Raw genomic sequence first — 22,583 nt, forward strand, 5'->3', positions numbered from 1 at the left:
GTGGATTCCTTGACAGGTGTAAACCAGAGCACTCAACACAGGTGACAATCCAGCCTACATTTCGGGGAAGATTGTTCCCAGAATGTTCCCCTTTGTTCTGTTGTTTGCTTTTGGTTAAGAGCCAGGCCTTTGGAGGTTCACAAAGATACACTCCAGAGTCTGTTGTCCTTCCAACTTCTCAACTGACAGCACTGATTGTATTGTGTTGTAATTAAAAGTCAAAGCCAGCTTTGGGGATATATGCTCTGATGAAGGAGCCATCTGAAATTAGGACTTAAATAATGAAGGGTTCAGGGACATGATGGCTGATATTTGTTATGCATTTTAATAGCAGAACTTCGCAGCTAATTGGAAGCCAACTAAACCCCTTGGACACATTTCAAGTCACGTCAGTGATTTTTTTTCTCCCAAAGGAACTTGATAGAGCACGCAGCTTAGCACTGCTTTTTTCTATCTTAATTACCACATTGAGTTGTGCTAATATAGATTTACTTTGGAGACATGTGTGATGAGTATAACCAGGCAAACATGGTTGGCATTTGTTTTCAATTCTATAAGCATCCGACCTAATTCAACATTTTAAATAATTGTAAACTTAAAAGTAAATTCTGAATATTTTAAAATCACTGAAATCTCAGTTAATTATAGATCTGGTTTGTCTCAAAATATAACGCACTTTTTTTTTAAAGATTTATCTATTTTTATTGGAAAGGTAGATATACGGAGAGGAGGAAATACAAAGAGGAAGATCTTCCATCCAATGATTCATTCCCCAAGCAGCCAAAAGAGCCAGAGCTGTGCTGATCTGAAGCCAGGAGCCAGGAGCTGCTTCCAGGTCTCATCTGGGGCTGCAGGGTCCAAGGTTTTGAGCCATCCTCGACTGCTTTCCCAGGCCACAAGAAGGGAGCTGGATGGGAAGCAGGGCTGCCACAATTAGAACTGGCTCCCACAGAGATTCCTGGCGTGTTAAAGGTGAGGAATTTAGCAGCTAGCCCACCATGCCAAGCCCTAACACATATTTTTTAAAATCAGTTTTTTTCTCAGAATTTCAATATTCAATTGGCTATAAGAGAAATTATGTATATTATATTATTTATCATATACATTATATAACTATATAAAGTATTGCATATTATGCAGTTAAATTGAGATAGATTTATAAAATTAAATAATAGGTAAAGTTAAAAATGCATGGTCCTTGCCCCAACGCATAGTATAACAGCTAATGTCCTGACCTTGAATGCACCGGGATCCCATAAGGGCACTGGTTCTAATCCCGGCAGCTCCACTTCCCATCCAGCTTGTGGTCTGGGAAAGCAGTTGAGGATGGCCCAAGGCATTGGTACCTTTCACCAGCTTGGGAGACATGGAGGAGATTCTGGGTTCCTGGCTTCGGATCAGTGCAGCTCTGGCTGTTGTGGTTGCTTGGGGAGTGAATCATCAGAACGAAAATCTTCCTCTTGTCATTTCTTTATATCTGACTTTGCAGTAAAAATGAAATAAACCTTTTTTTTTAAAAATACATGGCTCTTAAAAACATTGCATGTCCACCTTTAAAATGGAGTTGCAGATAGAAAATGCTATAATTTTCACTTATTATTGAAGAAATATGTGAGATATTTTGCAAAAAACTTTTTAAGACATCACTAAAACTTATGAACTAATATAGAAACCAAAGTAGATATTTCTAGAGTGATAATTTTGATTACCCATTTATATTTTATTTCAAAGTTATTTTTTGAAATTATACTTGCTAAATCTGAGAATTTTTTAAGATTTCAAAACATTTAGAACTGAAAAGAGTTTGTCTCCATTGTAAAATGAATGCTTTTACTTTGGATTAAAGTAAGATAATCATTGGAATAATTATACTTATTTTATTTCTATGTACATTTGAAAGGCACGGTAGTGCACAAGCCGTGACTGCGCTAAGGGTTCCTGCCCATTCTCAAACGCCGGGTTCTAACTCCAACTTCTCAGCTGTTGATATCCTTATGTTCTAGGGTGAGAAGAAAGGATAAGTACATGAACTAAACCAGTAAGATCACCGATTTTGCATGATACACCCTCCTATCCTCAGGCATTAATCTTGCTTCAGTAGTATCCTTTAGTGCTATATTAGCCCACATGGGGGAATTTTAACCATACCGAACCTATGTGTAAGTGAAGGTGTTACTTTGAAAGTGAAGGCGTTACTGTGATTTTAAAAGCATCATCTCAGATTCAGAGCGGTGTTGTCTAGTGGGTCTGTTTCTGATTCTTTACTCTTTGCATGACTTCCAGAGAATGAGTCACAGTGCTCCAGTCACAGTAAACGAAATGGGTTAAAAGGAAAAGCACATTCCAAAATTTACACATCACATGGAAAAGTACACAGTCCTTAACATTTGAAATCCTTATTTGGACCAAAATGCATGAACAAAATACCGCATGGATTGGAGAACTCAAGAAATGATAATGTATTGCTCCTGGCTGAACGTGTGTGCTTCGCATTACATTATTGCTGTTTTCTCCTCTAGAATACAGAGTAAATACTATATCAAAAATAAAAGGGGAACTTCAAAAGCCAAAGGACTTTAAGAGATTCATTTTCTAAATCATTTCAAGACCATACTTTAAAAATTGTTCATAAAAGGCTGGAAAATATCTTTGATTTTAAAAGCCCACTCAAGGATTTCTCCCACTTCAGGGCTGAAGTTTTGTAACCCTCCTTGCACACAGCTGAATTATCCTGGGCTGAATTTCTCTGGTCCTTCCACAACTGATGCACACACAGATGCCAACATTTTCTGCCCAAAAGCACTTTAAACACTCAAGAGCCATTATCTGGGCACTTGTAAGCTAGCAATAATTCAGGCTATAAAATATTTTTGAAAAATCAGAAAATAACAGTTCCCAGAAAAGTAAAAACAAAAACACAAACAAAGACGGAAATGAAACCTGGCATCTTCCCTGGTTTCAGATATTTCTAAATGTTTCTGCTATTTTATGTCACAACTCAGGCTTAGAAGAGGAAAGCCATTTAAACACACTTCTTAAAAGTTATTTTTTGTTTTTGGTGGCTAGGTGTTTACAGCTCTTAACACAGCACTGTTGTAGCATGCGTCCCCAATTAGAATGGGTCAGGTGAGTGCTGGCTCCATTCTTAACTCTAGGTTTCTGCCCCAGCACTGGACGACTCAAGTACTTAGTTTTCTGCCACCTGATTAAGTCCTGTTTCCTTTCTTTGGTCTTGACCTGATGATGGTTGCTTTATGTGTTTGGGGATTGAACTTAAAAAGACGCCTTTCTTCCTCTCTCTCCCTCTCTTTTCAATATATGAAATTTAGAAAGATAAGTTTGATAATAGTCTCCCCCTCCAAATGAACATATCTATATAAATAAAAGGGGGGTTTTCACACCACTGGTAAATTTCACATGCAACTTAATTTTGTCTTTTTAAAAATTAGTTTTTCTTCAAAATTTCTATTTAAGTATATAATTTGATCCATAGCATTTTTATGCACTCAAAGAAACATTTTTCCATGCAAGTTCAATCTCTAAGGTATGTTTCAGCATGAATTCAACTTTCCAAGCTTTTCTTCTACAAGAATACATAAACTCTGCTTTTTCTTAAAAATAGTCTATGGTATCCAATTTCATTGATTTGATCAGTAACGATTATATACAGGACTTTACAGAAATTGCTAACGAGTTTCAAATGAGATTGGATTTATTTTGAAGAAAAATGATACTAAAACTATTATGAATTTTTTATGTTCACTGAAACAACACAAAAGTTAATATTGTCTTTCTGAAGTTCAGTTCAAAAATATTTTGATACAAAATTGAGGTCAGTTTTATGAAGCAGAATTTTCTATATGAAGCAATTATTCACAATCCACAATGTGGCACTATTTCAGCTTAAAGCAAATAAATAAATAAATAAATGTCTATTGACCTACTGGCAATGCTAAAAATTCTTTTATTTTCACATAGGGACTTTTGATAATCCACAGAGAAATTTTATTTCTCTCAGCATAGTATTGTTTGATAATCCAACAAAGGTAGATACTCATAGAGTTAATTTAAATGTATCCTGTGAAATTTAATTTCCTGTAAAGTTCCCAATTTCTCAGTGTCTTCAACTCCTTCTCCCTTTCCGGGAAAGAGCCCTGAGCTGTACTTGAGAGGATCACAGGCAGGGAGCAGAGCAAGAAGCCTGTCTCCGAGGAGCAGTGGCTCCATCTCTTGAACGTCTGTAACGTTTAGTGTTACCCCTTCTATCCTAAGGGTTGTTTTCTGATTCTCTTCTCAAACATGTACCAGCAATTGGCCATTTCTCATTTCAAATACATCTATTTCATGCTTCAGTTTCATGAATGATGAGCAGTTATGACATGCTGATTAGTATCCAACACTCTTAGGAAAATGCAATAATATTTTAGGAGATACTTTGAATATTTTCTTGATGATCAATTGTTCATGGGTTATTGAAGATAAGAACCACATGATTATAGATCAAGTACCCTTACTTACTATGCAAAAACACTTAAAATACAAACAAGATATTGGATAACATTTATATTTTTGGTTAAAAATATGTGTTCATAAAATTTTGGCCAATCCAAAATATTAAAATCTTCCCTTATTCCATTTGTAATGTGGAATATTTGTAGCTTATATATCATAACGTGATAACATAATCGACATTTTCAGTCTTTATGCTACAGGCTATAAGCTGCAGGCTGTATTGAAATTTCAAAGAGTAGTCAGACAATTCATAAGGCACTCTGGTCCTGAGGAGATTATTTTGTAGTTAGAACTAAAATGCAAACTCTTCTCTGTTTACAAAAGAAAAAAAGTAGAAATTCTAGCAACACTTTCCTTCAGAACTAAATGATACAACATTTAAAAGAAAAAAAGCGCAAGATGTTGTTTCAGACAAAAACACAGGTTTTTCGTTTTGTTTGTTTCAATTTGACAAATGGCATAGCCATTGGAGTCTTACATGAGCTACCTAGGCAATAAGTAAAACACAAATGATTCATAATCTGAGACTAAAATAGGAGGTAATTTTTAAGTTTATTTAAGTAGATTTTAAAATTATTGTCAAATTTGGTTATGATAGACAGTAGTCAGGAATTTTCAATCTCATGATCAAAAAATATGTTAAGAAGTGGTAAGGATCTAGGTGTTTCAGTGGAGTTGTGCCAATGTATTTTGTGTGCCATATATATTATTTAAATGACAGGACTGGAATTGAAGCCTGTGGGTTGAAGGAACAATATTTCAAATAATACTAGCTTGATTAGGAATGTACTTTTGTGAAAGTGATGGATAAGTTCTCTCCAATTCCTGCAGCCAGTGCTTTTGCAGATCCCAGTGCAGCAGCGCTGGGCTGCGTGATGGTGTTTTCTGGGGCTGTTCTCTGTGCCTTTCTCCTGAGCAGCAGCATAAACACAGAACATTGTAAGATTTCTTTCATTCTGAAGCTCCTAAAACTGCCTTATTTGCATGTGATATTTTAGTAGTATGCATTCATTATGGTGTAAATAACTGACAGCATCCATTTGTTTGCCAGAAGGACCTGGAGCAGAAAAATATGGACCTTGCACTCCTTCCCCAGTGACAGTAAGGCTAATGAAAATGTGGAAAGCATATCCGTTATGTGTGTTCTCCCAATTCTTTTGGTGTTATTGTATTTGATATTTAATAAGTGTTGAATAAACATTGTAAGTAACAGAAGTATTAAACAGGCATGAAAATGTCTGCAACATTATACTGTTACTTTGAATTGTGAATTTTATTTGTTTTTAAATATTTATTTATTTGAAAGAAAAAAATAACAGAGAGGAGAAGCAGAGAAAGAATGAAATTGATCATGCCTGAATTCATTCCCCAAGTGTCTGCAGCATCCTGGTACAAGATTGGCCCAACTCAGGAGCCGGGTTAGGGTTAGATACAATTGTATCTGAGGATGCCCTGTGGGTGGTGCGACCTGGACACTTGGGTCATCTTTCGTTTCTTTCCTAGGCACATTAACAGCGAGACGCATCAGATGTAGAACAGCTGGGACTTGAAGAAGAATCCGTAGAGGGTGCCAGTGTTTCAGAGAGCAACCTGCTGCACTGAGTTCTAGCCACACAATCGTCAGGTTTAAAGGCCGTTTATTTATGAGCCTAAGGACAAATGGTTAATGTCCATTTCTGAATCAGACCCTGTGACTAGCTTCTGTGTGTTGTCAGTCTAGTCATGGGAGTGCAGACCTATTCCTACCAACCAGCTGCCACCCTTGTGGTTTCCCCGAGTTCTGTCTATGCCATTGAAAGCATACCTCCAATTAGCTGCTCTTCAAAATGACCTAGGTTGAGGAAGCCTACTGTTTCCCACCAGGAAACTCACGGCTTCAGAGAACCATTAAATGCTTTTGATCAGAGGAGTGACATAATCTGTTCCATAAAGTGCTATGCTGCAGTTCCACTGAGAACATATGGGAGAGGAGATTTGGGGAGCAAGAGCTGCAGCAGGTTAGAAGGTCGTTGCAGTGGTTCAGGTGAGAGCTCTGACTGTAACAGACATCTTAACCAGGGAGGTCACGCCAGGGTTACATTCTGCGTGTTTATTTCATACGGCTACAGTGAAATTTTATTTTCAGTTTTGAAGGCTTTGCTGCAAAGTTTGGAACTCACCTTGAGACGTAGCATTTCTAGAATTTCTTGTACATTCTAAAAGAGACATTTAATATTCTACCTTGACAGAGACAGGAAAGTGGGAATAAAAACTTGGAATTTCTGATTACTAATTGGAGAAATAGCCTTGTTATTCTAACGATGGCCTCTGCATTGACTATTAAGTTGAGTGAACTGAATATAAAATTATCCAAACTTTAACCAGTAACTTTCTATGAATTTTAGCCCCGACATACTCTTAGTTTCCAAAAAAAAATTATGACAGAATTTTCATGAAAATTTTATATACATGTCCATTACTAAAGCAAAGAAATTGGTGGTTTCTCGTCTACGAGTTTGGACCTGAATGTCTTGGAAAAGGCAACCATGGGAAGAGTTCAGTTGGTGGAGCAACAAAAGTCAGTGATCACACTGATACAAGCAAAGCATGATGGTCAACTCTCGTTCACCCACGTAAGTCACACCTCGCATCACAAGAAATCCATTGCCACAATATATCACACTGAACTCCTGGAACAACTCCCCAACAGAGCAGATGGCACTAAGCAGGTGCCATGTCTTAACATTAGCTCAGAACTTTGTACCAAATCCTCCAATGTTGAAAATACACTTCATGAACTTCTCAGGAATGCTGTTTATATCCCAAACACTACTAAAATATCAAGATAAAATCCTAAAATAAATGTTTATATCATTCACTGAAATACAAGGAAAAAGAGACAATGTAAAAATAAAAGGGGTATGAAAATCCCAAACAACGAATATGGTGAATTTACGTCCAACTGATACCAATAGAAAGGAAAGGATTGCCATACAGCTATCTGTCTTAACTCACCAAAGTGCACGTTCTGTACAAGATTTCACAAGGTGTCCATACCTTGCTGTGTTACTCTGTGTAGGGGATGTCAGATAATGATAGACCATGGAGACGCAAGTGGGCAGAAACAAGAAAACCTGAGTTTATTGTAGCTTTCATGGTGTCCGGAGTTCTTGATGTCACCCAAAATCTTTGCTTCCAGCCAACACAAACATCCTCCCAGCTAGTCACCCCAACTAACTGAAGTGCTGCTGGGAAGGGATTTTGCAGGCGATAAGTACAATGACTAAAAAGTGAACTTAAAGATGGAGATGTCACTGCTTGGGGTCACAGCTTACCCGGTAAACTTAAGGAAACTAAAATGTCCGGACAAAGGAGGTGTAACGTGGCAGGGTTACTACTTAAGGAACAATGTTGTGTCAAGAATGGAAGATGCAGGCCTGGTGCAATAGCTTAGCAGCTAAACTCTTTGCCTTGGAAGTACCAGGATCCCATATGGGTCTCTGCCCACTTCCCATTCAGCCCCCTGCATGTGGCTCAGAAAAGCAGTCCAGGATGGCCTGAAACCTTGGGACCCTGCAACTGCATAGGAGACCTAGAGGAATCTCCTGGCTCCTGGTTTAGGATTGGCTCAGCTCCAGCTGTTGTGGTCACTGAAAGAGTGAATCAACAGACAGAAGCTCTTCTTCTTTGTCTCTCCTCTCTGTATATCTGCCTTTCCAATAAAAATGAATAAATCTTTAACAACAACAACAAAATGAATCGAAAATGCTTGCGCCAGTAAGGTTCTGTGTGACCATAATCCCCTAGTCCTGAGCCAATATGAAAGCAAGATGGTCAGTGCTACAAAGAACTGAATTTTGCCAATAGTCTCTTGAGCTTAAAAGAAGACTTCAACAAATTAAGTGTTCACACCCGATAGTATGAATGGGCTGGAAAGATGACAATCGTATCATTAGAAAACAATATTGATTATATTTTCATTGAATTGTAAAACATAAGAGATTGCTTTTCTTTACAAATCTGTTTTGAACAAAAAAAAAAAAAAGAAACACAAAGATAAATGATAAAAAAGAGGTAGTTGTAGAGTGAACCCTGTTTACCAAATACTAATGCAGATACACAATAGGTGATATGTTTAATGGAAAAGCAGTGATAGTCTAAATATTTTGGTTGAAAGACAATGTATTTAAGCTTCAGATAGCCATCTATAAGTTTGCAACCACATCAAATATTACATTTAAAACTTAATCATAGCTGTATGTATAGAACAACAGCAGGAATATGTAACATTATGCTATTCATAGCTTCAAGTGGGAAAGCAACCAACATACGCCAGCTTATCACTAACAGCAAATGTTTTCCAAGTGCTTTTCTCATTTATTACTGTCTATTATTAGATGACTTGCATGAACTTTAGGTTATCTGATGAACTAGTTAATTTATTTTCATGTGTTGTATGGAACCACTTATGAGAGACAAATGCCCTTGTATCTCACCACATCCTATGCAGAAATAACACTCCTAACACCAATATTGTACTCAAGGTATGGAAAGCTGAAACTTGGACATTTTTTTTTAATTTCTTTCCTTCACAGACTTTTTCAATTAAATATAAAGATTTTTTGCTTTACATGGTGGTTTTAAATTGGCATTCATCATTTCACATATTGCTGGCACTGGCTCTGGATTATTTAGCATTTCTTAAAAAATTTCCATTTTGACCTTTCCAAGGTTTTGCTATTTATTAGATAGTTTTTGCACTACTGCAAAGATGACTGAGCAGAACTGGGGAATTTTACCCCTTAAAAAATGGTACTTTAAATTATTTTTTTTCCATTGACCTTTAAAGTTAGGAGTATAGCTAAGTTTTGAAAGTTCTGTTTGAAAACCATATTGCTGAAACATCAAGCGATCCTAAAATTTCAAAGCAGACGTGTCGGTCGCAGGCTGAAAGTGAAGACGAGCTGGACCAAGAGGGGAGAGGTGAGGAGAACAGAGGAACCGCCCTCCAGGATATCGCTGCCCAACTCCGTCAGCACCGCTCACTTTCTAAGTCTCCCTGACTTTGAGAGGCAGGATGCGCAGCAGTAAGGCGTTGTTGGATGCGAAGAGGTTTCTGAACGTATCTGGATGCACGTGGCACTTGGTAATTGATTTTTTTCCACTTGATGAGTGGGGCATTTTTAATAATATTAAACTTTCTTTATACAGGTTTGTTTTTAAGAATAAGCCTGAGGGATCCTCAAGAGTTAAGAGGGCCATCTTTTTTATATATATTTAGAGTATGAGTGTCAGAGTTTAGATACTTGATTAAAGAACCAAAAGTCTTGGACATGCAATGAGAGGGTTTATAATTCCTCCCCTGCTTTTAATCAGAAGAATTGTGCTGTGTTCCACTGAACTCTGTAAATGATGGGGTCACATTTGTCTCCATCTGGACATTTTCCTGCCTGTTCTTGTGGCCGAGTCCATGGCAACTGCTGCAAACCCTGTTACCTCCACTTCCTCATGGATGCTACTATCCCTCTTTTTCTTTCATGAATGTGTCATCTAGTGAAAAATGAAATCGCGCCAGGTGCCATAGCATAGTGTTTAAAGTCCTCACATTGCATGCACCGGGATCCCATATGGTTGATGGTTCTAATCTTGGTGGCCCTGCTTCCCATTCAGCATCCTGCTTGTGGCCTGGGAAAGCAGTCGAGGACGGCCCAAAGCCTTGGGACCCTACACCCATGTGGGAGACCCCGAAGAGCTCCTGGCTCCTGGCTTTGGATTGGCTCAGCTCCAGCCATTGCGCTCACTTGGGGAGTGAACCATTGGATGGAAGATCTTCCTCTCTGTCTCTTCTCCTTTTTGTATATCCGCCTTTCCAGTAAAAATAAATAAATCTTAAAAAAAAAGAAAGATGAAATCACTTCATAAATCAAGCAACTAATAGATGGTGACATATGACAAATAGTGATATGTTTAATGAGCTATTTAAAATACAAAAGGCCCCATTGATTGGGGTAAACTAAACTGTAAATAATCCATGTATAGTGACAAAGTGGCCTATTACATGGCAGATAATGCCACTATTTCACGTTTCATCTGAAAATCATATTTTAATTTTCATCTAAGTTACCATCTTTCTTCACCAACCTTGAAGTATGGAAAGTAACTTTTAGTGGTGCATAGAAACCAGCTGTTGAACCACAGATGCTAAAGCATCGGCAGAGCCTTGAGGCTTACGTGTGACAGGATTGTGAAACAAATCATTCATATGGCTGCAGAATTGCCAACTTGTGTTCTCCAAGCTCTACTAGAGTTTCTTGGATGGATTATGCTAGGTCTCTAGGCAGAAACACGCGTGTGGCACAATGGGTTACACGTGGCATTTTGTCCTAAAGGCTTCCCAGGAGCTGAGAAATGAACCTACTGTATTCTCAAGATTGAATGATTTTGTTGATAGTCATTCATATACCTAATCATGTAGCCGAGTAAACAACACAACTCTCTTTTACATATGTAAATGTGGTGATCACTTTGATTCCATGACTATCAAGTTTTTCTTAAAGTTTGTTCAAATAATGCATGAATTAGAGTTAGTTTTTAAGAAAAATCCACCTCTGTGCTTGGTTTCCAGCTCATTTTGCTTGAAATATAATAATGTTTGTTCATTTGACCTACCATATAAGAACTATGTTGCAGCGTCTTCCAAGAAGAGAAATTTCTAGAAACTAAGGCTATGTTAGGTTGCAGGGCTGTTTCTGATTTGCATAAAGATTGTTATTCAATTGGTAAACAGCTTGTACCTTTTGTAACGAAAGATTCACTTTCTGTGCACAATTATAACACACAGAGTGGCAGCATTCTGCTTTTATAAAACATAGTACCATCTTTGTTCTTGTGCGAAAATTCTGAAGCCTACAGCTGATGCTACCCACCACATGGCAGACAGAGCAAAGCTCTCTATATTTATGTTACAAGTACTTCTAATTTTCGGTCCTTATGAAATGGAACTTGCCGCTAACTAAAGTAAAATGGCAATAAAAAGAGGGAAAAAACATTTTTTGCAAATTTGAATGATTTTCTGTCTCTCCCTCCCCACTACAGACTTGTCCTTGTTGAAATGTTTTGTTATAAACTTAATGTCCTCTTCATTCAATTTTCTTTGGATGCTTCTTTTTCCTAATAGTTAACTGAGTTCTGCTTCATGTCTTGGCTGATGACCTACATTGTATAGTTACGGAGCTTTTAAGGTTTTCAAATTAACTGTGATAAATACAATAGTAAGAGGTGTTGATAATCAGGGTATTGGAGTGATTCGCTTATATAGCACCTGATGCATTACTACTACAGAACTTCTTTAAACTTAAAACTGTTTTGAAATAAAATATTGAAAATATGGAATTTGTCCCAAGCTTATATAAAATGAAGGATCTTCTATGTTGTTTACATGATTTTATTATTATCATCTTTTTTAAAAAGTTATTTATTTTTATTGGAAAGGCAGAAATAAAGAAAGTAGGGGATACAGGGAGAAAGATCTTCTGTCTGATGATTCACTGTCCAAATGGCCTCAACAGTCAAACTGTGCTGATCTGAAGCCAGGAGCCAGGAAATTCTTCCAGGTCTCCCACGCGGGTGCAAGGCTGTCCTCAAGTGCATTCCCAGGCCACAGCCGGGAGCTCGATGGGAAGCAGGGCCTCCAGGATTAGAATCGGTGCTTATATGGGACCCTGGCACGTTCAAGGTGAGGACTTTAGCCGCTAGGCTCCCACCCGGGCCCTTTTGAACTCATCCCTTAAGGAATCCAGCACAGACCTGCACGCGTGCTCATTCTCACGAGGAGAAGAAAAGCACATTTCCTGGTTTCTGCCCACAAACGGAGTCATCGCTTCCGCTTCACCTGACTGAAACTGGGAGTTCCGTTATTTTGTATTTATGTTTAAAATGTCATTTTTGGGGAAAAATGAACATCCTAAATCATATTACATTGCAAAACCATGGCTTGTTTTAAAGAAATTAATAGATTGAGTTTAAAACATGGAAGTAGTTATATAACATATTTATTGTTGGCATTTACTCAAACCAGCCAGCTCAAAATTTTCTTTCTAAAATAGAAATAACATGATGTCATGTGACTGTATACCGAGTATAAATAAAATGGGTCATATAGCTTCCATATGTATGTCCCAGATGCATATAGATTAAAATATGTTAATTTGCTCCCCTGGAAGAATATTTTATGCAGCCCACCCCATGAACCATAGAATTATGTCTAATGGTGAAGTGTGTACTGTGTTAAAGTGACACTTCAAAGGGAGGTTATGCCAAAGCTCAAATGTCTGTGTGCATGTTATTTACTTGTCACCAATCCAAAAATTATTTAAAGGTTAATTTCCTAATATAATCCCACCACAAGAATAAAATTATCATAAAGTTGAAAAACTTTGTCTTCAAAACTATAATAAAAAAATAAACCAGAAAAAACTCCTTCATTATTGACAGATGCAAAGAGGAAGACGTAACTTGAAGTAACTCAGTTAGATCTTATGTAAATACAAATTAAAATAAAATAAAGGATAAACAACCAGATCCGTTTTGATATCCAAAGACGGGGGGAAACATATATTAATAAGAAGTAAGCTGTCGTTTTGAACTGCAGCCAAAGAATGTTGTTATCTTACATTGAATAAAACTATCAAGCCAGAAAAGCATAAGCTGAAACTAAAACAGACTGAAAATATGATTATATTTACTGGAGTCTCATCAAACGGGGTTATCCAGCATTTGAAAGAGGCACAGAGGATAATTGTGATGTCAGAACTTGCAGAAGCAGTTTGTGGCTGTGTTGGAATGTCGCCTAAATGAGGGGCTCTGCGTTTTTATTCCCGCAGCATTGTGCAGCCGCATCTGTCAGGAACCCTTATTATAATTACAGGAGAAAGGAGTGTCACTGACAGCAGTCGCCTGTGTGTGAGGAGGCACCTACATCCAGAGGCTGGGTTCCCTTTTGCTTGTTAACCTTGCGGTAGAGGGCCCTTGCGGAGAGCGCCGACCAAGTGCAACCCCAGTAATTACTATAATTCAGAGCGGGAGGCAGTCACTCGGGGGAGGCGTCCTACCCCCACAATCTCAAGGAAAACACAAACATGGCCAGGCTCTGACAAATTAGGCATGAACAAATGTTTCACATTAACTGAGTTAAAGGACCTTGCTGAAAATTACAAGGGCTGCTTAGGAAAGCAATGAATCCCATTACAGATGTAAGAGCTCTAAACCCAGCAGCTTGTTAGATATCCACGTGCAATGCTAGGCTGCAGGCACCTCCATGAGATCACTCTTGACCCTCCTGACTTGAGACTGCAGGAGGGGATACGGTGCTGTCCTAACCCGGGAGCGTGGCTCCAGCCAAGAGCCCGAGACTCCACCTGCCAAAATAGAACTCAGAGATAAAATGTAGCCTTCCACAACCTCAAGTGGTTTCTCTTTGAGAAACCAGCAAGAAAATAGTCTTCCCTTTTCACTCTGAATTTAAACGCGTTCTGGCATTGGCTGATTTGAATTCATAGTCTGTATATTACAGGCTATATGTGGACACAGACACAGCAGGAGTTATTTGCACATTAAGGTAGGTAAATGGGCATAGGGTATGGGTGCTTCAAAATAATTGTCTTTCTGAATCATATTATTTCCATATGCCACTCCCCCACCTCTCACTGCGCTGGATAGTGAGGTAGCAGTTCCCATCCTTTAAGCTCACATAAGGTCAGGCTGCGTTTACCTCCTCCACTGCTTCGGTGATAATGTAATTCATAGGAAATGCTGTCTGGGTTCTGCTTTGTAATATTTTCTAACGGTTTGCTGCACTCTGGAAAAGTGTGCAGATTTATTCAAGTCCATTCTGTTGAGGAAAAAATAAAATTGAAGTGTAGAGAGCAGAAGAAAAGATATGTGTAGCACAGAGGTGTAAATATGTTATTGATAGAGAAGTTTAACAGAAGAAGAAGTCAGCAGAGCCTGGGCCCTGCACCAGCGCTGTAAAATATAAGGCAACTAGTGTTGCATGAGCTGTGGGGATCCATGTGAGTAAACAGCCTGCGAATACAAGCGGATTTCTGTGGTTTGGCTTTACAAGATGCCTGCGTACCATCTTGTACCTTATAGAATCATGGTAGAATGTGCTTTAATACTTACAGAAGAGAAAAAAAATCCAATGTATTGATTATTTAAGCTACAGTGAGTGTGTCCAGTTCTTCACTGGGCCTTTTACTTCTAAAATTGCTCTATTAATTTGGAAGGCACAGAGCCTGGGATAAAGAGATCATTGCTTCATTTCCCACATGTCTACAACAGCTTACACTGGGCTGAGCCACGCCGGAAGCCCAGAGCTCAAACCAGGTCTACTACATGGGTGGCAGGGACAAAGCTGCAGGACCTGCTTCCTCGCACAGTGCACAGTAGTGGGAAGCTGGAAAGAAAAGCAAAGCCAAAACTCAAATCAGGACACCCCAACATGAAATGTCGGTGCCTCAAACAGCAGGTTAAGGGCTACAACAAACGTCAGTTCCCAGAATGCTTCTTTCTGTGTTTTCTCTTTGACCTTTGAGCTTTGTTGGGCAGCCCGGAAAGGCACCTACTTTTCTTGCCTTTTACATATTTCATTTGAAAAAAAAAACATCAGGCCTGCAGGCACCAGAGCAGATAAGCTGCTCGCTGCAATGCCAGTATCACATGAGCAAGTGCCATATAATGTCCTACTTGCTCCACTTCTGAACCAGCTGTTTGCCAAGCTAGAAGGGAAGTGATCAACTGCTTGGCACCCTGACACACAGATCGGAGATCCAAATGGAGATTCTGATTCCTGACTTCCTCCGAGCCCAGGGCTGGCCACATCGGGAAGTGAACCCATGCAGGTGATACTCTCTCTTTCTCTCTGTGTCTTTTCTTTTTCTCTGTGCATAGAACTGTCTTTTCCTCTCTGTCACTGTGTCTTTCAAATAAATAAATAAACTTTTAAAAAATCATTTGTGCTAAAAAGGTTGCGTTGATTTCATGATGAAACAAGTTATTTATATTTGAAATGCATTAAGTTCTATAAGCCAAACATTAAGTCATTTAGAAAAATTGAACTTCCAAGTATTATTGTCACAAATACACATTATTATGTGTTAAAATAACAACCACATATAAACCACAAAATGCCTGAATGGTATACTTTAACTTACAGAGATATTTTTTCCTCTGCTTTTGAACACACGGAAAAGAAATACATGTATTTTTATATTTAGCTATCCATGCATTCACAAAAAGAAATTAATAAGCTCACATTCTCAAAAGTGATAAGCTCAAATTCATTTGCAAAAGAGGCAATTGGATATAAAAGGTAGAGCATGTAATTCCTTTAAACATGTTACTCAATAGCGAGATTTACAGAGACAAGGAGCGAAAGGAAGGGAACGACCTTTAGTTATCTGGCTCATTGCTCAAATGGTCACAGATGCCAGAGCTGAGCTATTTCAAATCCAGGAGCCAGGAGCTTATTCTGGGTCTCCCATGTGGGTACAAGGTCCCAAAGATTGGACCATCTTCCACTCTTTCCATAGGCCATAGAAGGGAGCTGGAAGGGAAGTAGAGCAGCTGGAACATAAAACAGCGTCCATTCATGATGCTGGCATTTGCAAGTGGAAGGTTATCTAATTGAGTCACTGCACCAGCCCTGAATACACAATTTTTGTGCAGAATGAGGAGGTGTGAATTAATAGAATATGGAGACATGTTATGATTGGATACCTGCCTTAAGCTGCAACAGAGCTTGCATTTATATACACAACATGAATTCAACATGCTATGGGCTCTTAGGTCATTTCTGTATTTTAAATTTTACCATCCCAGGTAGAATATAGATTGCACACAAATATGTAATGCAAGGATGTAACCTACATCCCACTGACCCTTGGCGTTGGCTTGGGGCATCCTCCTAAAAAGTACGATACTCACAAAAACCTTATCGTTAAGTCCACTCACCCCTTCCACTGTGAAGAGTCTCCTGCTGTATCCAAGTGTCGTTTATCTTCGCAAACTGACTTGGCTCACAGAGAAATTCTGCACGATAGCTTGTGTTGCATTAAATGATGATGATAATGATGAATATGCGATGATGATTTTATCCTTTAACCTAACTTTGGCTGGTTTTTCTCATCTTTTCTAGGAAATTCTTTAGACTATTTCCTAGAAAGAGCATATGATATTCATCTGCTTCTCTATTTTAATCTCAGCTTTTATTATTTTGGTGCATAATCGCAGTTAAGGTCCCGTGGCTAGATCGTAGTTTGTACTACCTTATTGCTTGTAAGGACTCATTAGTATGGTTGCATAGTCCTACCACATGATTTGTATCATCTGATAGTTTTACATGATTATTCTGTTTTCTAATAATCTATTTCAATTTAACCAAAATTATACTATACCAGACTTTTGTCTTACGGAAAATCATGATGGAGATTATAATAATCTAGTACTTTCTTTTCCAACAGCTTACATATGCAATAAAAATAAAATTCTCTATGCACCCTGTTTCCTTCCTACCACATCCTGCACTCAGAGAGAGAAATCTGCATGAGTGGGGGTTGGGTAGAATGGGTATTACCCATCTACCTAGGAGTAACTCACCCATGGGGACTCCACCCCTGGGAGTGGCACCCACGCCAGAGACACAGAACAGTCTGGTAGATAGGACATATGGATGTGTGTACATGCCTATCATCCAAGCTGTGTAGCCTCAGCTAGCTAAATAATTTTTTAAAAATAGAGGGAATAAAAAAAATAACATTACTATTGTCTTGCCTAAGCTGATTGGTTCAATGAGCAGGTCTAATTCCATAATGGGCAAGGACAAATGTGCAGATAAGCTAAACACTAAATAACCAGGCAATTCTAGCTTAAACACAAAACAAAAGGGTTTGGAATTGAGGCAGAGTCGATAAAACTACCATCTGTGACAGTGGCATTCCACGTGGGCATCCATTCATGACCTGGCTGCTCCACTTGTGACACTCTCTGCTGAAAGGCCTGGGAAAGCAGCGGAAGATGATCCCAGTGTTGGGTCTCCATGGATACGTGGAAGACCTGGAAGAAGCTCCAGGCTTCTGGCTTCAGCTTGGCAGAGCCCTGGTCATTGCTACTATTTTTAGAATGAACTAGCAGTTGGAAGATATTTCTGTCCTCTTGGTAACTTTTCAAAAAAAAAAAATACATAGGTTATAGATAGATAGATAAATAGATTTTATAAAGTGGATGTCTTGTAACATTAGACATCGTCATGGACCAAAACATGAAAACATGTGCATTCTAAAATGAGCATTTTGCTTTAGGCTTAATGCCTCCACCACAGGGAAGAAAATCTACAGGTTCTTAAAGATAGTGTCAGGCTCTTACGTCATAGAAGAGAATATGTAGCTCCAAGCCCTAGATGGCCACAGTCCCTCATGTCCTTTATAGCAAGCTAACATGCAGAGTCAAATTTTCCCGTTTGCAGCTTCTCTTTGAACTTGTATGATGCTGCGTATGTTTGGGCACTGTACATTCAACCTTGCTGGACATCTTGCATTATCTCAGTTAGTGGCTATCAAAGCTGGATTGTACTACAGACGCTGCGAGTTGGGGAGAGGCACCTTCAGAGGGTTCTGATTGTTGGTTCCAGAGTCTCTGTTGTCTAGCTCTGGGTCTGGAGTGGTCACTCTCCACTTTCTCTATCGAACGCTTTGGTGATCTTCATTGGGAAATTGATGGAAAGATGATGATCTGGCTAGATAGGGAGAAATGTGCTTCTGTTTCCCATGTGGAGCCAAGTTTTAGAGGACTCAGACAGTCAACTGGCTTCTGTGAGGGATGCCTGTGGTTGGAGACTGACCATCCAACCCATTGACTGATAGAATACATCATTTCTTAATGGTGCTTCTGCACCAATCATGAAAATTTCCCCTTCTAATGCTTATGAAAACTCACAATCGTTCTTCAGTGGCCACCTTCTTCAGACCTCAACATACTTACAGAAGCTTCTGAAGCTTCTTTTTTTCAATGAATTTCTTTGATTTTTTTTTTTATCTCGCTCACTCCACCTCATCTGTGATCTCCATTCTTTTTAGAGGCAAGAAAAATCCAGCCAAGAAAAATAACTTTAATTTAGAAGATCTATAAAATTTCAAAGATTCTGCAGAAAGAAAAATCTGCAGCATTTCTCAAGGAGGAGACACAAGCCAGGGTAATTAGAACTCAGACTGTCTGCAATACTAGTATCCGTCATCTAAAAATACAACTACAAGCCAGGAAGCAGGTTGCTGGGTTCACTTTTTTTCCTCCCTATAAGTAATAAATGTATTGGCTATTTACCATGAACTGACTAGAGAGAGAGGAAGAGGGGAGATGGGTACTGGGAAGAATGCTGGTACTCTTGGTGTGGTATCTTTGCAGTGTAGCCACAAGGAATTCAGAATACTCCTGTCCTCTAATTGGCTAACTGGGATTATAAAATCATCATTTAAACACTCTGGCCTGATTTGTTTTCCAAGTATTTTATTTGAGATTCAGAGACTGACAGTGACAGATATGAGATTCATTTATTCACTCCCCAAATGATCACAATGGCAGGGCTGGACCAGATGAAAGCCAAGAGCTTAACCAGTCTTTCCCACGAGTGCTTGAGACCCAGCTCTGTGGACCATGATCACTGTCATAGGAGGAGCCTTAATAAGATGTTGAGTTCAGATCTGAAGAGGGACTGTTCAACGGACACTTCCACTGTAGCCATTGACTGTTAGGCAACATACAAACACCATTAGCATTTCTTTATAGGAAAAAGTGGAATAGATGGCTTGAGATTTCTTGGAGGCATCTCCTTGTCAAACATACCTTCACTCCATTTCTATTATGTGTAACCTTGGTAACCATAAGATTGAACTGAAAACAATGGGACAAGAGAAGACCAAGCCACACTGGAGTGGGAGTCAAGTCTAGCCCAGTGCAACAGGAATTGCGATGTCATGAAGCTGCTGAATGTATTGTGGTAGGAAACAAATGCTGAAGGGTTTTGAAATGCAACCTGACCAAAATTAAATGAACTGAAATTTTAATCTATAGACAGAGTTGTGCATTTGAATGAGGGACAAGCAGAAATAAAGACAAGAAACTTAGAAACAAACAAACAAAAAAATGAACTAAACTCCCACACAGTTTTAGAAATTGTTTATTATGGTAACCTTCAAAAAGTTACCATTTAATGATATATGCCAACTGTTTTTCAGATAACAATTAATTTGGGTAAGTGATGAGTAATACTATCACATCAAACAAGGTGCCATGTGCTACAAAATTAAGTTATAGAGCTATGTTTCAGAGCTGAGCTGCCAGAAAAGCCATTAGGTTCCTTTGGCTATATTTATGTTAAGAATTCTCTCTAATGCTTTGCTTTTCAACCTATGCTCCCACCAATAATAGGCAATTATGTTAAGACAACTCAACTGACAGAAGTGAGACAAACATTATGCTCTCTTAGGATTCAGGCCTAATAAAAAAATGACTTTTATTATTAAGGTCCAAATGATTAAAGCCCAAGAAGGCAGAGCCTCTTTCAACAAGGTCAGACTGGAACTAAACCCAGCATGGAGTCATGCTAAATTTTTAAAATCTACAAACTGAATCCCCAAAGCATTGAAAGAAAATGCTGCACTTTAACACCAGTTCTTCTGGAGACCTGTAATGTGTTTACACTGCATAAAAATGTGAACTTCCTAAAACCCTCATTCCCACATTCTCTCCCTAAAGGGAGCCTTATAAAATCCACAGCTAAACTCAATTCCCTTCTGTCTGCCTCTGCGTATCCCCCAAATGGTTCTGTGCCATGTAGCTGTAATTCCACCATTATTTTCTCTTCAGCGTCACTCACGTGCAAAATGACTCACTTTGTGAGGACTTCTTAAAATTCCTTTGTTCCTTTCCCCACTCCAATAAACACAAGGAAAATTATGCAAGCTAACAAACTGGCAACGAGTTTTCCTCAGACATCAGTTCTTAGGAAGCTATGTATTAACTGACCAAAACAAAATCACTCTTAATACTCTGATCTCTTTCATTTGACCCCACATCTTCCACACACATACATCCAAGTGTGGCAGGAGAGGACATAACACAGCAGGTGCACAAAGACAAGGACTAGAACTCCAGAAGGACAAAAAGAAACCTTTCACTTTGACAAGCTAATCCCCTCTTTATTTTCTACCATTTCTGAAGCCCAGCCATGTATGTGAATTCAGAGCAAGGGAAAGTCCTGGATTTGTTATGTGGTCATGACCGCCCCCCCCCCACACACTTCATTATTCAAGCTTAATCAAGAAAGATGTTCAGTTACTCATAATGTAAAAATGTAAAGGCCATCTTGCTGCTTTTATGCTAAATTCATGTAATTTTCATGCAATAGGCTAGTTACACAATTATTAGCTCTAATATGTATAATTTGTCTTCCACTTAATGGAAGATATACATATACATAAATGTGAAATAAAACACAAGAGGACATTAGCACAGATCAAACTGTATCATATATTCATATGTATGAAAACTGAATATAGCTGTGTTTGAAAAAGATGCTGTGAGAATCAAGTGTACTTTCTGTATGAGATTATGAATGCTGAGATGAGATTGTTAGTGTATCTTTTTTTTAAGATTTATTCATTTTTATTGGAAAGTCAGGTATACAGAGAGAGGAGACACAGAGGGGAAGATCTTCTATCCCAATCAACTGCAATGGCCAGAGCTGAGCTGATCCAAAGCCAGGAGCCCAGAGCCTCTTCCAGGTTTCCCACACAGGTGTAGGGTTCCAATGTTTTGGGCTGTCCTCCACTGCTTTCCCAGGCCACAATTAGGGAGAGGGATGGGAAATGGAGCCTCTGGGATGTGAACTGGCTCCCATTTGGGATCCTGGCATGTGCAAAACAAGGACTTCAGCAGCTAGGCTAAAGCACTGGGCCCGGTTAGTGTATCTTATGTAGAATTTCAACCAAGTCCACACAGAACTGTAACTGGCAATTAGGCACCAGGGCCAAGGGACATTAAGAACTGCTTCTGCAGTATATTTAAAGAGCATCGTATGCCAATGGAAAGTCATGCTGGAGTGAATATTTGCTCATTATAGAATTTAGGGGAACAAGATATTGTTGACAAAAACGCAAATGCCAATTTACAAGGCAATTGTGACACTTGCCATGTGTTCATGTAATGTTACACCATATGACTGTAAGAATCACAGGATTATGCTTACAAATGTGTGTGTTTTTCCTAATTACAACGTTAACTTAGGAAACAAAGCAGAAAGGTAACAACAAAAAGTTACGGTGTTAACAAGCAGACTACAGATGATGACAGAGTGTTTGTGCAATGACCCCCAACGAAAAGGTCAAGAACCACACAGTGATGGAACACTGTGCTGTGCCGAAGGAGCCTTTCCCTGGGGTCTCACATGCAAGCTGCTTCAAATCCCGGCTGCTCCACTTTGACTCCAACTTTCCTCTCGTGTGCCTGATCCAAGTTCTCAGACCCCTGCACTCCCACAAGAGTCCCAGGAAGAAAGTCTAGGCTCCTGGATTTGGACAAGCTAGCTGTGGAACTCCTTACCATGTGGGGAATGAAACAGAAGATGAAAGCAGATCTCTCTCTCTCTGGAATTCTGCCTTTCAAATACACAGCAAATCTCTCTACATACATACATACATACACATATACATATATACTCCTGTACCTTCTCTCTCACCCCCCAAATTATATTATATATATTATTTATATATTCATTTAGATACACATTTTATGTGTTTGTTTATTTATATAGTTAGAGGCGGTGAGAGAAAGAGAGAGGGTACAGAAATCCTAGCAGAAATTTGATTCTAATATGAATAAAGACAGCTTTCTCGGTCTCTAAGGCCTGAAACATGGAACTGTAAAGACACGAAGCCGCTAACTGTGGATACCTTCAGGTGCGTGAGAAAAAGAAGCGTAGTGGGTATGTGCACGGGGTGGAGGAAATTAAAGCAAGCGACATTGCGTCAGAGAGTGCTCAC

Source organism: Ochotona curzoniae, unplaced genomic scaffold (genome assembly GCF_017591425.1).
Source record: "Ochotona curzoniae isolate NIBS_2020 unplaced genomic scaffold, NIBS_Ocur_1.0 contig_43, whole genome shotgun sequence".
NCBI lineage: Eukaryota > Metazoa > Chordata > Mammalia > Lagomorpha > Ochotonidae > Ochotona > Ochotona curzoniae.